The following is a 15,430-nucleotide window of genomic DNA, read 5'->3' on the forward strand; positions in this document are numbered from 1 at the left end:
CCCCCCCCCCCCACTTCCCACCTGATTCCGGCATGGTCCCAGGCCAGAAGCCCTGCTGGTGCTTCCGGCTGTGAGGGACAGGGCCGGGCTTCCCTTGGGTCCTAAGATGCTTGTTTCTGTCATTTTTGACAGGAACCAAGGACAGATCAATATTCATTTTCTAAATTTTTTAAGGGCACCACGGGCTGGATAGAATCATCTCACATGCTGTATTTTGTCCACCCTGGTCTAAGGGTTCAGTGCTTTCCACATTCTCCTAGTAAATCAGTAAGGAAGTGGAGTTAGTTGACCCATTTCTGGATCTCTGTGTGGTCACTTCCTAACCTGGTCCTCTTTCTGCTTGCTCTTGTTCTCTCTCTTTCACTTCCATGCTGCCTTTTTGTAGTGTAGTTTGGCCAGCAGCCTCCAGCTTCTTTTGGCAGCCCTGCACGCCAGATTGTCTGATGCTTTCTCCCTTAAGTCTGTGCTGAATAGCTTCCCTCATTGTAGAGCACAATTTGTGTTTTATTAGGACTCACGTGACTTTTCATAATGTAAGGATACTTGATATCTGTAGTTTCCTCAGCTAGCTGCTGAAACCTTTCCCTGCAACCTTAGTTGTTTTCCAAAGATAAGGCTACACCTCCAATCCTATTTTCAAAGTCTAGTAAACTACCAGTATGCTGCATGTTGAGAGCATCCAGGCAGGGGATTTATGCAGAATAGTGCATTGGAAATTCCCATATTGCCTTACTTTGCAGTGACTTTCCTACAGAAACTCTCTAGGTTAAGTGAATTATACAGTAGAACCCAGATATTCTGTAGGGTTAAGTTCCTTACCGTATTGCCCCCTATTGCACTTGAAAATAAAGGTTGTGAATTGCTTGATAAATTAGAGAGCTGTAGCACATAGTGACACAGGACCCTTGAGGTGATTCAGCTATATATGATAGGGATTTTATTTCATAGGGTTCCTCTTCTCAGACCAGCTGCATGGGACCATTGATGAGCTCCATATGAGTGGAGAAGTGGCACACTTTGAAGTAAAAACTGCAGCAAACAGTTGAGTGGCTGCTCCATAATTCAGCACCCAACTGTGAATGAGATGGGTTGCAAATCACCCAGATCTAAATGAGCTGACTTCTACTCCATCAAAATGTTGGCAGTAACACTTATGTAGCATCTGCCCCTGGCTTATATAGTAAACTTTCCTTTGAGTATGGGCCCATTTTTGTGTGGAAGCTATTATGAAAATGCAAAATATGGTTATACTCTAAGAAAGAAACATTTATTGCAGAAGTAATATAAGCTACGTATAACATTAATTTAAAGTTATTTGCATCAAGACTTCTGGCACTTAAGCATGTGCATCAAATATTATCTATAGAGTTTTTTTTCTAAATTTTTGGCTGGCACCCATTGTACAGCAGTAGTTTAATCAATTTCTAAACATTTACAAAAGGCAAACTTTTTAATGTCAATGAAATCAAAACAAAAATAAAACACTTTGGTGCAATGTTAGCTTTGAAAAAGTAAACTTGCAGAAGTCAAACATTGAGTGTTTCCTAAACTATTGATAATTGCTGCTATTAAAATCAGTGGCCAGACTCTGAGTGTTTTTAAGCTTTCAGTTAATGTGACTGTATGTTTTGTAGTACTGTTTATGATATTAAGTTTAGTTCCTTGTATATTTGATTCTGCTGCAGGTTTAGAGGAATGTCATTAAGGATTTGTTTACTTTGGTCAATATATAAACACATATGAAGTGTTCTCTGCAGATGTGACCCAGGAAGACCAACTAAACGCTTAAACTAGAAAGGAAAGGAAAATAGTTTTCTGTATACATGCAGATAAAATGCACAATGATCTCTCCTTTATAACTGATATTTCATTTTGGACTTGAAGGAAGCCTCTCTCAATTTACGTTTTGAAGCTCGTGCTGAAATCTTAGGAAGAGACAGTATTAACGAGGGATAAAATATATCCTTCAGATTGTTGGTCTTCAAAACAATGTAGGGAATAAGAGAAAGTATCTTAAGGCCCTTGGTACACATTACACTTAAGACATGATTAACCGGTTAATCACATCATAAGTAGTTACTTGGCCACCTGTTAATGCAGTTACTGTATTTACTTGATTAGAAGATAACCCTGAATATAAGATGACTCCTCAGTAATTAAAATTTTATATATGGAAAACGTTATACATTTTGTTATAATTTCCCAGGTAAAAATTTAATTCCTGGAGGTTTGCCTTGAATTTGTTCACTTCCCACTGCTACAGCAGGGAAAATAAATCTGGAGGGTCAGGTGGCCTCTTCACAATTTTCTTCCTGCCAACTTCTTCCCCCTGTAGCCTCTTTTGAGCCCCCTCCACTCTTTACTATCAGACACTGTCTTTTTCTGAGCAGGTGAAAGTGAAGAGCAGATTTGAAATGCTGACCTTGAAACTGCATAAAGCTGTAGTTACTTGCATATTGTACCGATTGACTTGGTTCATCTAGAATTGATGTAAGTTATTTGTTTTGAAACTGTTGCAAGTTTTAGCACAGGTATTCCATAAACACATTTTTCGGCAGCATTTTGGCACCTACTTAATATACATGACAAAACTTTGCTCTTTTTTTGGGAAGGGGGAGGCAGGTAATGGAAAATTTTTCATGTCTCAGTGTCACAGGACAGGGTCCCCAGGGATGGCCGTGGGGCCCCTTGACTGTGCCAATTCGGCTCAATGAGTACCCTCTTTCTCACCCACCACATCTTGTTGGTACTAATTATGAATAGGGAAGCCACCCTCAAGTTTACGTTTGGGTTCTTGGCTGCCTTTAATCAACATTGTAGATGTCTCACATTACTGAACATATGTTGCTTTTGGCAGCGGTTTTATGGTAGACAATGTATTTAGTAAGATTTCCTTGTATGAGGATGCAAGATGAGGTGCCTTTTTCCCTTATGTTGACTGAAGAAAAAACCTCCTCTTGTATTCGAGTAAATATGGCAAGGGCATTATAAAATAAGGAATAAGCTACAAAGTTATTACACAAATTATGTGTAATAACTTCATGGCTGGTTCCTATCATGCCATTAATTGAACACTGTGGCCAGGCTAAGGCCCCCAGCTGTGGGGGCACAGTTGAAAGCCCTATCAGCTAGCCTGGGCTCCCAGCCATGGGGATACACTATGTGCCCCCTGCCTCTCTCCAAGTCTGGGAGCCGTGTTGGCTCATCTGGGCTCCCAGTCATGGGAGCTTGCTACTTGCTAATTGAGCCTGATCCTGGGCTCCCCCTGTACCATCAGTAAGGCTTTAACTGCATGCCTGCCCTGGGAACTGAAAAATCCTTATGCTGTAGCATATAGACACTTGATCTTAGCTGTTGTATCAGGTGCAACATTAATGAAATGTTATTTGTTTTGCTTATGCATACAAGATAATGTGGGTGGACAAATAGACAATAAACCTTTCATTCAAGAAACATATTCTAATCCCAAGTACTCTGGACAAATGGATTATTGGTATCAAATTCCACATGTCATCTGTGGCAGCAAGCTGTGACCATAGAACTGAATCATAATTATGCAGATACACTCTGTAAAAACATATCTACCTTCTTGTTAAAACTGTTTTGTCTCTTGAATGAGGTCTCTGAATGGTCTCCCCAGGTATATTTCTTAATCTAGATTAAAATCTTTCAATGCTCATTGACATGGTGTATTTCTAGTGCCCTAAAGTGTAATGGATGGGGCCATAACTAATGGTCCTCAAATGCGTTTTTTGGCATTTAATAAATTGAACGGTCTTGTCAGAGTTCCCTTTGTACTTACTTTTGATGTGGCTTGTGAAAGCTGTAATCCTGGTATGAAGTATTAAAGGGCTGGAAAAGACCATACAATCCACTGAGACATTTTTCTAACTTTCTTGTACAGTGTTTTTTCTAAATTAACATAAATTACTAATTGTTTCAACTTGTTATGAAACTAATCCAAAGTGACCAAGGCTGAGTTGTAGACTAAAGATCTGTCTGCCAAATCTTTTGAGACAGTTGGGCTGTAGGTTATCTGCTAATTATCTCATAATTAATTTGGATATGATGGAACAGGCACTCGTTTTTTCATAATGTGACATTACTGAGGCAGAGACTTCCCTGTAGGAGTATTTTACATGAACCATTAAATTATCCCATCAGAAATTATCATATTGCTTAATAATGTCAAAGAAATTCAAGCTATTTGTTGGCTTATACTTAAGCAGATCATTAGGCAGCCATCAGATTTCAGCTTCTGTTGTGTAATTTGGTTAATTGGATAGTATTGCTAAAGCACATGCTACATGAAAAGCAAGGCTTTAAGCCTCTTTCTGATTGCTATAGCATCCTGTAATGCACACTGTGGCAAGTTTGTAAGTTTGGGAAAGTTCTGCAAGTAAGAAATATTTCTGCATTAAAATTTAGTCTTGAGATTTTAAAAATTTTGTTTTTATTTTTTCAAGGAAGTAGAATAATTTTTGGCTTGATAAAGTATTGTAGCATGTCTTTCCTGGCGATATACAGAGGCTTAGATCCAGGATTTGTGTGTCAAACATCTAGCCTGTGGTCCAGAACCAACCCACGTGGAGCGTGGTGCGTGCCCATGGTGCATGGCCAGTTTGCAGGCTGGATACAGCACATGGACCAATTCTGTCCCCCCAGCATACCTGATCTGGTGGCCACGTCAGATGGTCTGGGACCTGTACTGCATGAGGTGCAGATCCCAGAGAAGCTGGGGTGGATACCATGTGTGGTGCCATCTGGCCAGAGTGGCAGACATGCTGCTTGCGTTTCCTGCCCTGACTGGATTGCAACTGCATGCAGCATCCACCCCAGCTCCTGGACTGGAGAGGGCTCTGTGTGGCGTGCTTCCTAGAGTCGGAACTGCTGGTGGAGCCAGATGTTTGACACTCCTGAAATGGAGGATTTGTGTGCCTAAAATGCCCAGTATGCAATCCAGAGCTTTGTGTACAGTTTGTAAGGAAGTAAAAGGTTAGGTGTCTTTAAAAAGTATCCTGAACAGTGAAAAGTGACTAATAGAAATGCGGGGGATATGTGTTTATGTAACCTGGTAACTGGGAGGCCACACTTGGTGCACTAAGGCACCCCTGTGCACCTGGGATTTGCAGTCCAGTCTTTTGCAGAAGGTGGGCACCTACAGTTGCTCTTTTAAAGAACTGAGTAGGGATAACTCTTTTTATTTAAAACAGTGTAAGGGAGAAGCAGGGATGTACTTTATTGTAGTTCACACTTACTAGTGAAGCTATGCTGCTCTGCAGAAGAGAATTAGTCATTGGGCCAGAGAGCATAAGAACAAACCTGATAAGTTTGGTAGCTGGATGATTAATACAAAGGCAGTCCTTGGATAAAATATAGAAAGGCTCCTTGGAATAGGAACCAAAAATTAGATTTCCAGTTTTGCCCCTCTGCCAGTGAGTAGTGTAATCACTTGGCTGTGCGATCCTGTTTTCTGATCTAACATCTTTTTTATACAGTGGAAAAGCTTCATGAAGAGCAAGAGTGGAGATAACTGAAAAAGAATGCCTTAAACTCAGGCCACCTACTTCTTGAGAGAAGTGCTCTAATCCCTGGCTTACAGAGAGAAGTGACTTGTCCTTAACTTTCCCACCTGAAAATGGTCACAGCTGCTTTTTGTATGGACCCTGGTCATGTGTAAGTCTTGTTAGATCCTAGTAGATTAGACCCCTTGGGGAACTTGAATGCAAAAGTCTCTCTAATTTCTGGAATCTGAGAGGATCTGTGAAGACTGAAGCAGTTCTGTGAGTATACAGAAGTGCATCTCTAGGTGCTTAGGGAGAGTTAAAGCAAAAATGCAAAATGCCAGTGAAAATATGTGGCAGCCACTTAGATGTTGTACTTAAAATATACTGGTAGTTCTGGACTTGATCAGCTAAAAGAAGACTTGCATAGTAGTGAGTAGTTAGTCATTTATTGGTTCTAGTCCACAGTTTTTGCAGAGGTTTTTCTTAATGGGTTCATAAGTGTCTAGTCTTGAGAAGATATGCTGTGGTGTTTTTGTTTTAGGTTTACAAGCTTCAGAGCAGAAGCAGTGATCTGCTGAAAAGAGAAGAAAACTTTATTCTTTGATTAGTGCCAGCGTGTGGGGCAGGTGGCCTTCGGAATCAGGCAGTGATGTTGGTTGACACTTCTGAATCAGGATTATCTGTATATTATTTGCAGTAGTGTAACTGGGGGTGAGTGAGAGACACCTTCCCTGGATGACAGGTTACTAGGGGTGCCAGAATTGACCCCCACACCCTGCATAGTCCATGATCTGGCAGCAAGAGCAGCCCATGCCAGCATCTCCAAAACCCAAGCCAGCATCTCCAAAACAGTCCCTTGCTAATGCTGTTTTAAGAGCAATAGCTGGAGTGGGCAGAGCATGTGGTGGTGGCTGCAGCAATACCTCAGCTAGGGACTGTTAGGAGTTCCTGGCACGGGTAAGACTGATGTGCAATCTTTCCTCACCCCTCCCTCTACTGTCCCACAAGGTTTGTTTAGGACTCCAACTATGCTTATAATGTCACTCATTATTTGATCAGTCAAATATAGCTCTACTGTACCTGAGCATACCCAGATTCCATGCAGCAGATTTTTGTTCCAGTAGGCAGCTCATCTGCTTTGCCCTGGCTACTTGCTACTCAGCAGTGAATATCAAAATTAGACATTGGAGTTAAAGGAAGCAGCATCAATATTAAAGTAACCTTTTTATTTCTTAAATGTTAACTTGTTCCAATTATGAGTCTGTTTCCATGTTATTGAGATTTATGTAATTAAATGCAGTGTTTGAGAGATGCCCTCATGAGTAAATACGTCTAGAATCTCTTTGATTATGCCAGTAATAATTTTTTATTATCCTGTGTAGTACACCATAGTGACCCAACTTAAACTGGAACAACATTTGATGGTATTCTTCTGCAGCAGTGACCAACACACCACAGCAAAAGAGCTATAATGTCTGTGCTGTCATAGTTAATTTCCATTGTATTGCTGCTCCTGGGGTGAAAAATATTATCTTGGTTCAGCACAACTGTGTACATTTCCGTTAGTTTCGCTTTCTGGGAAAAAAATACAACTTTTCCAAGTTACTAAAATATCTCAATAATTTGCATTAAGGTAAGTTTGGAAAGAAGAAGCTATTTTCATTGGCATCTGGCATCAAGATACAATGAGAAAGGGTGCCTCTACATGTGCAGAGGCTGCAGATGCTGGTACATGTGACACTTTGGGCTCTTTAAGTAGAAGCATTTTCCCCGCCCCACTTCCCCCCTCCCCAGCCTCCCAAAGCATGGCTATAAATGACCCAGTATTCCTTCCCAGCCTCTGTTGGGTGGGAGAGACCAGAGTGATGCTCTGTTTAATAGGGAGAATGATGGCTTTTTGCAAATTCTAGGGTTCTCTCTCTCCAAAAGCTGCATGTTTAAATTCTAGTGTGCCTCAGTTAACTTCTGGGGCATTTACACTTTCCTGTCCTGTGGCGTGTTGGAGATCTGACTCAAATAATTGAGTCTGCTCCGCACGTGAGTTGGGGCAAACTGCGCTGAGCAGCGTGCAGTTGCATAAGTGGTGAAATGCATGTCAGTGCACAGAAAATGGCAGCAGTGCACTTTTAAAATAAAGCACCTCCGATGTGTTTTAATTCAGAAGCGCTGCTGCCATTTTTGCAGTGCTGACACACATTTCACTGCTTATACAACTGTAAGTGTTACAGTGCTGGGTGCTTTTCAAAGCATCTGTTGCTGTGGTGCTTGCATGTGTAAAAATGCCCCTGGTATTTAGCATCTGGTGGGAAACTTGATATCTTTCCAGTGCAGCCAAGATATTCCCAACTGTTACTGTAAACTCATCTGTTCTACATCTACTGCCTGAAATGCTTATTTCTAAGTAATGCTCTTCTCAAAGCTAGTCCTTCTATTGATGGTGTCTGATTCCTCACATGTGGCTGAAAGTCATGAGTTCTTGAAGAAAGTGTATTGTGATTGTTTCAGCACTGTGTACCATGTCAGTGCATTGTCTCTTTTTATTTGCACTCCTTATCCCCTCTCCTCCTTATGTGGAAATAACTTAAAATAGAAGCTTTGTTCTGTGTGATGCGCAGAATTACTGTGAGCTCAGAAGTAGTAGTGGAGTCTGCGTTTTTGCTGGATGCTGAGCGGCAATCAGTCATCTACTGTCTGATTAGAGAAGAAAAAGGGAAAAAGAAATAAATACCTTTATATTTTGTTGTGGTGATTTTGTCCAGAGTGGTCTGTCTTTTGTGTTGAAAGACCTGAACTGGAGAAATGAGAATGTGTATACAAGTTTACAGGATTATCTATTAAACTCTTCATCTTGAGTTTTCTGACATTTGTACACTTTAAACTTAAAGTAAACACAGCATTTAAACCTCAGAAAAAATACATAAAAGGAATTATTTCCCTAAATTACTCAGAAAAAAAATTCAGCTGCAAGGTACTTTAGGGTTCCAAAGAAAAGCCATTTGCAAGCATCTATCTGGACGAGGAAAGGCTGACCACAAGCAGCCAGTATGGATTTATGAAAAACAAATCATGCCAGACAAACCTGATCTTCTTTGACCAAGTAACTAATTGGGTGGATTAAGGAAATGCTGCAGATACAGTGTATCTGGACTTCAGCAGTGTTTTTGACAACCTGCTTTTAAATTGGAGAAATGTGGGCTGGACAAAATTACTATAAGGTATAGATAACTGGTTCAATAGCCTCAGGCAAAGTAATTATTAATGGATCCTTGTCTGTAGTAAGAGGCTTTGAGTGGAGTCCCAGAGGGGTCTGTTCTGGGCCCAGTGCTGTTCAATTAATGATTTGCATTCTGGCACAGAAATCTTCAAATCTTGAGCAAATTTGTGGATGACACAAAACTGGGAAGGATCATGAACACATTAGAAGACAGAAACACAATTCGGAAAGATCTTGACAGACTGGAAAGCTGGGCTGTGTGCTACACCTTGGGAAGAATAATGAAAAGCACAAATTAAAGAATGGGTGCCACCTGGCTGGGTGGCAACACTATGAAAAAGATCTAGGGAGTCTTGGTAGATCAAAGACTCCATATGAGTTGGATGTGTGATGCAGCTGCACAAAAGGCAAATTCAGTTTTGGGATGCATCAATAGAAGCATTAGATGCAAAGCATGGGAGGTGATGAGGTCTGACTAATGTTGAGTACCGAGGTATGGTCTGACTAGTGAGGCCTGACCAGTGTCGAGTAGATGAGGCAGGCAAAATACATCCCACAGGCCAGATCTGGCCTGTCACGTGATTCCTTTTGGCCCGTGGTGCCCCTCTGTAAACCGAAGGAACTGGAATGGGCCCTGGCCCTCGCTGCCCCTCTGCGAACTGGTGCCTCCATGCAGGAGGTGCAGCTCTGGTTGCTAAGCTTTACCTTTGGCAGGTTAGGGTGTTATGTCTGTGTTGCCAGGGTTGATGGTAGTCTTATGTAGAGTTTTGATTATGTACTGAATAGGATGGTTTACAAAGGGATGATCCTGCCTCAGGCAGGGGTTGGACAAGATGGCCTCTGGAGATGCCCTCCAATCCTACTTCTCTATGACTTTAATAATGCAAGAAACAATCAAAGTAAGTTGGTGTCACTTGTGCAAGAGACATTCCTGCCTTCAGGCTGTTACTATTTGGTTCCAGAGAGTGCCCAAAGACTGCAGTCAGGATTGGGGTTCACTGTACTGTCGCACATGTATTTACGGTCAAACCCTTCCTGCAGATTCTGGCAGTTTAAGATGAGACAAGTATGTGTCAGATGTCAAGAAGGAAAAGGAGCGTAAGAATAATGATGCTGTTACTGAGGCTAGCTGTGTGCTCAGCTTGATGTTTCTGAATCATCCTTTCAAACTTTGGGCAAAAGGCACGAGGCCAAATTTTTATGAGTACTTGTGACCAATCTCATTAGTTCCAATGTAAGTTAGGTGACTAAGTATCCCATTAATCTGGGCTGTATCCCCTAAAAATTATTTCTTCCCAAAGGTACATTTGTATGTGTACTAGAGCTATTGCAGCAAGTAAAGTTAGGCATACATTCAAATGTAGGATCAGGGACTGGGGATCTAGATGGAGGTGACAACTCTATCTCGCCAACTGGACATGGGAGATGTGGTAGATGTTCTATACCTAGACTTTGAAAAGGCTTTTGATCTAGTATCCCATGATATCCTTAAAAACAGGAAGATTGTGGGCTCAGCTGCTCGACGGTTCAGTGGGTGGAAAACTGGCTACAGGGTAGGAACCAGAGAATTCTCGTGAACAGATCTGTGTCATCCTGGTGTGAAGTGGCCAGTGGTGTCCTGCAGGGGCCCATGCTTGGACTGGTGCTTTTCAACATCTTTATGAATGATTTGGATGGGGGAGTGAAAAGCTCCCTCGCCAAGTTCATGGACAACACCAAGTTATGGGGCAGTGTCACGCCAGAAGATTGCAGATACAGGTGGACCTGGACAGGCTCGAGAGTTGGGCAGACTGGAACCAGATGAAGTTGCTGATGCATGTTCACAAGTAGCAGTAGCAGCTCCCCTTCCGTGTTTAAAGCAATTAAAAGGTACCTTTGACCTTTGTCTATAGGCTAAGTTTCTCTGTGCCTGGATTGACCATCTGTAAAATGTTTCTTTTCTCCCCTCCTCTGTCTGTCTCATCTCTGTTCAGATTGGGGCAACTCGTAAGTGTGTACAGCATCTAGCACAACGAGGTCTTTCGGTGTAGTGTGTATTACATTTTATTTATCTTTGTATTGCCTGGCTTCTTGTAGGAAACTTGAATTATTTTCTAGCTTTACTTTTTGATTCTTATTTTGTGTAATTACATTAGGTTAATTGGAGCAAGCAAAAATGTGTCCCGTCCCCATCCCAGCTTTGCACACGCACACTCTTTCTGTTTTCATTGTGAAACTTACCTGTCTTGAATAGCTCTCCCATTCTTGGGGCAAATTGTCTGCCTCCGTTACTGCTTTCATGTCTTTCAAACTTGTTGCGTGGCTTGGGGGTTTGTGTGTTAAGCTACTGGTGGCAAGGTTGCGAGCCCAAGTCTGGGTATGGATCTAGATACTCAGTTTGCAAGTACGTCCTCAGTGGGTATGAGAAACACTTTTCATGAGGTGTCCGTGTCCAGTGGTGTCCCACAGGGTTCAGTTCTTGGCTCTGTACTGTTCAACATCTTTACCAACAATTTAAATGAGGGTGTGGAAAGCACACTGGCCAAGATTGCGGATGGTACTAAGTTATGGGGAAAAGCAGTCATGCTAGAGGATAGGATGCAGATTGATGTGGACTTGGACAGCTGGAAAGGTAGGCAGAGTGGAACAGGATACAGTTCATTAAGGATAAGTGCAGATTGCTTTATCTAGAGAGAAGTAACCAGTGGCATGGCCAGCACGATGGCTGAAAGGGACCTCAGAGTTATGGTTGATCACAGGATGAACATGAACCGCCAGTACAATGCTGTAGTCAACAGAGGTAATAGCATACTGAGATGCATTAGCTGATGCATCATGAGCGGGGCTAAGGAAGTGATACTTCCTCTCTACAGAGCACTGGTGAGACCCCCAGTTGCAGTACTGTGTCCAGTTCTGGGTGCCACGCTTCCAAAAAAAGATGTGGAGAATTTTGAAAGGGTCCAGAGAAGGGCCACAAGAATGAGTAAAGGCTTGGAGGACAAACCTTATGAAGAAAGGGTTCTGGGACTACTCAGCCTTAGGAAGAGAAAACTCCGGGGACTTGGTGGCTGTCTATAAGTATGTAAGGGGTGAATATCGAGAGCTGGGAGAAAAACTGTTCACTAGGGCACCCCAGAAGAGGACAAGGAGCAGCAGTCATAAGCTGTTAGAGGATGGCTTCAGGTTGGCTGTCAGGAAGAACTTTATGGTAAGAGTGACCAGAGTCTGGAATGGACTTCCTAAGGAGGTGGTACAGTCCCCAACCTTGGAAGTCTTCAAGAAGAGATTGGACAGACATCTTACTTTGATCATATGATTTCAGCAGTATTCCTGGCCAGAGTAGGGGGGTTGGACTCGATGATATTTCAAGGTCCCTTTAAGCCTTTAATTTCTATGAGTTCATGAAACTTGTGTGCATATCTGTGGTCCTGGGGATAGTGCTAGTGGTAACAGTGATCATATATAAAAGTTGTAGTCTCTTTACTTGTTGATTCATAGCCAGAAAATAACGAAAGTCCTGTTAAATTATCCAGGCCATCCATCTGCCAGTGTATTTTCTGGTGTTACTTTTCAGATGACTCATGAAAGGGAATCATTTCCCATGCATAAGCAGCTGATAGTGATTTAATACATTCATTCAAAATAAACAACCGAGAGCCATGTATTGTTTACATTCATAAATTTCTCACACAGAAGTAACAACTAGGACATATGCAAAAGTAAGTTGGCACAGTGGAGGCAGAGGCAAGTCATAACCAAATTAGGTATAACGCTTCAGCCTGTGATCTTCACTTTTATTTACTAGTATTATTGGTTTCTGAAAGAAAAAAGGGAACTGCTCACAACCTTGTTAAATTTAACTTAAGGTTTTCTTAACTTTGTTTTCAGCTGACTGGACTTCTTTATCCTTCTAAAGGCTGACAAAACTCTGAGTAGAAGTGATATCTTTTATTAGACTAACTAAAAAGGTGCAAAAAAATGTTCTTTGAAAGCTTTTTGGCCCACGTGCCCTTCATTAGGCAAAGGAGAATCTGAAGCTGTTATAAGTTCTCCAATGTAGAAAAGAAGCCAATTTGTAAAAAGCTTCTCTGTGAAAATGCAAATGTGGAATAGTTCAGGATCACGATAGCTGGTACTAAATAGGCAGGATACCTGGGGTTATCCTTCTAAATGTGCTTAGTTGCATACTCATACTGCATATTTTATAGTGTGGCTGACTGCCTTTCTATTTCTAAAGAGATATACAAATTAACATAGTCATTAATGGGCTGATTTGCACTCCACTTCTGTTTTTATAGAGCTGAGGTAACTGTTCTATTATGCTAGATAGTTATTCGCCTTTAATTCTGATGTCTCTTTTAAATAACTGAAGATTTTAGGTAAAGATGGGGGCATTTTAACTTTTAAAAAATGATTATTTGACCAAAATACTATTTATAGAACCAGGTTTTTGAAAACAATGAAACAACAAAATCTGCAGTTTCCAATAGTTCTACATGTAGATTTTTCTGTACAACTGCTTTGGAAATAATATTTTGCGTGTCTGCTTATCTTGTATCTTAAAGCCAGGCAACGCTTCAAAAAAAATGAAGCTAGAATGCCATCTTGTGGTTATGGTGGCATCAGCATTTCCTTAAGCTTGTAGCTTAATATCTGTAGAACATTTTTATAGACACTTACTGTGTTATCCTCAATATTCAGAGATACTTGTTGTGCTGTCTAAATCACTACGTGCCATGACAACTAATCCTCATTGTAACACGTTAGAGAATTTATAGTAGAAGAAACTTTACAATAGAAGTGAAACTTGGAGGTTTTTCTGTCCTCTTCACATTGAGAGACATTGTATTGAGGTTTTAGATGTTCTGCAGCATTCGCCAGCTGACTAATAAATTATGGAAAATGCATCTAATTAAACAAATTCCTTTCTGGATAATCTGAGGTTGAGTAGATGCATAAAGTACCATGTTTAGTTTTCTTAGTGCCAGTGGAGAGGACAAAGGAAATAGGTGTACTACCTCATGTGCTGAGGAATGAAGTTTCTAGCACCAGTTTGATTTCCTCCCAGATTTATTGAATCTGTATAATATGAAATGTTCTCAATCGTCCATTCTATCAAAAGTGGATGTCCTGGAATACAGAATATCAGTTGGACATTAAACCAAAAGCTATTCTCTGCTTTTGCTGATGTAAATGTAGCTTGCACATTGGGTAGAGTTCAGGGTAACTACACTGACTCCAGTTTTAGGTTTAGTCTGTCCACTCTTCTCCCAGGATGGTGAGTGGCTGAAGGCATACAGACTGCTTGCTGCCAGGAGAAAATTCTACCAACTCCAACCAGGTAGAAGTGGCTCCCAGAAGAGTTTCTCATGGGTGAACAAACATGCGTACAGTTGCGCTTCCTCCAGGGCCCCAGCATAAATTTTTTGTCCTGAAGTACTGCGATGTAGGTGGTACTCCATCCTGCCCTGAGCTTGGAGCAGACCCCTTTTCCTGACTGCCTTGGGGCTGGCAAAGCCCAGCCCCTTTCGTTAGCCCTATGCTGAGCTCAGGGCTGCAGGGAGACGCAGGATACCAAGACAGCTGTGTCCTCTGCATGTGACCCAGACCTTCACACCACCAAGAACGAGAACCAAGCTCATTTTACGGTTTGATTTCAGGCTGATGAAATAGACCTTGATTTGCCAGCAACTAGCAAGAGGGGAGAAACGCTCTGGATTTCCTCTTTCAAAGTGTCACAGGAGGGAGAGATGGGGAATAGTGAACAGGAGTTTCTGGGGAGTCTGGTCCTGGTCCTTGGGGGTGGGCTGATTGTTGCCCTGTGCATTTGTCTGCTCTCTGCTGCCATGGGAGCTTGCAGAGCATGCTGGAATGCATGCACTGGAGCCCCCTGCCCACACGCTGCCTGCATAGCACCAACCCAGGCCCTCTAGGCTGCTTGCAGTTGTTAAAAACAAATGAACAAACAAAAAAACCCCCACATGCTTTACCAGAAGAAGCAGCACATTACTGTGACCCAGCTCTACAGCCTCTGTATAGATTGGGCATTTCAGCGGGGCTTTTGGCACTTTTATCAAATACCTGATTCAGTTCACTATTAGATAGAAGAAACAAAAAAGCCCACTAAAATGCTGATCTATACAGATGTTCTGCAAACCAGGTCCAACTAATGCACTGTCTCTTCTGGGCGTGTGCTGGGTTTGGTGCGGGAATGCTCCGAGTTTAAAGTACTGTTTTTGTTTTGTTTTTATTTAACATCTGTAAGCAGCCCTAATGTTTTATAAAGTGGTCTCCTGGTTGATGTCCCTGAGGAGGGGAGGTGGGCAGGAGGAGGGGGCAGAAAAACAAGACGGTGAGACTTGTTAAGGTTTATTTGAACAATTCAGTCTTTGCTGGGTATTTTAAATTTGTAGAGATTAAACTGAGAAACAGCTGGACAGGTATTCACTTTTGATTCAGGAAATACAGCCACATACCTGCAGTGGCTCAGGCCAGAAGCCTGGGGTGGGGGATGGGGCATGCTAGAGCATGGCTCTCTGGCATGTAGCCAGCATGGGCTGTATGTTCACCTTCTCTTCCTGCTGCCCCTGAAATCTCTGGGATTTGCAGTCCAGAATTACAGAAGCAGAACTGCAGGGTTGCTTGCTCATCACTCCCCCTTCCTGTTTCCAGGTGCCTCTGGGATTTGTAGTCCACAGTCACAGCCACTAGTAAGTCTGAGTGGGGGCAG

At 42.0% G+C, this 15,430-nt stretch overlaps 1 protein-coding gene across 1 annotated transcript in view; it reads left to right on the plus strand.

The window, feature by feature from the left end:
* The window catches only part of RSU1 (Ras suppressor protein 1), a 205,236-nt gene that overhangs the window by 3,061 nt on the left and 186,745 nt on the right, over positions 1-15,430 (plus strand). The gene's annotated exons all lie outside the window — the stretch shown is intronic.

Source organism: Gavialis gangeticus, unplaced genomic scaffold (assembly GCF_001723915.1).
Source record: "Gavialis gangeticus isolate Ggan-Ray unplaced genomic scaffold, GavGan_comp1, whole genome shotgun sequence".
NCBI classification, from domain to species: Eukaryota; Metazoa; Chordata; order Crocodylia; family Gavialidae; genus Gavialis; species Gavialis gangeticus.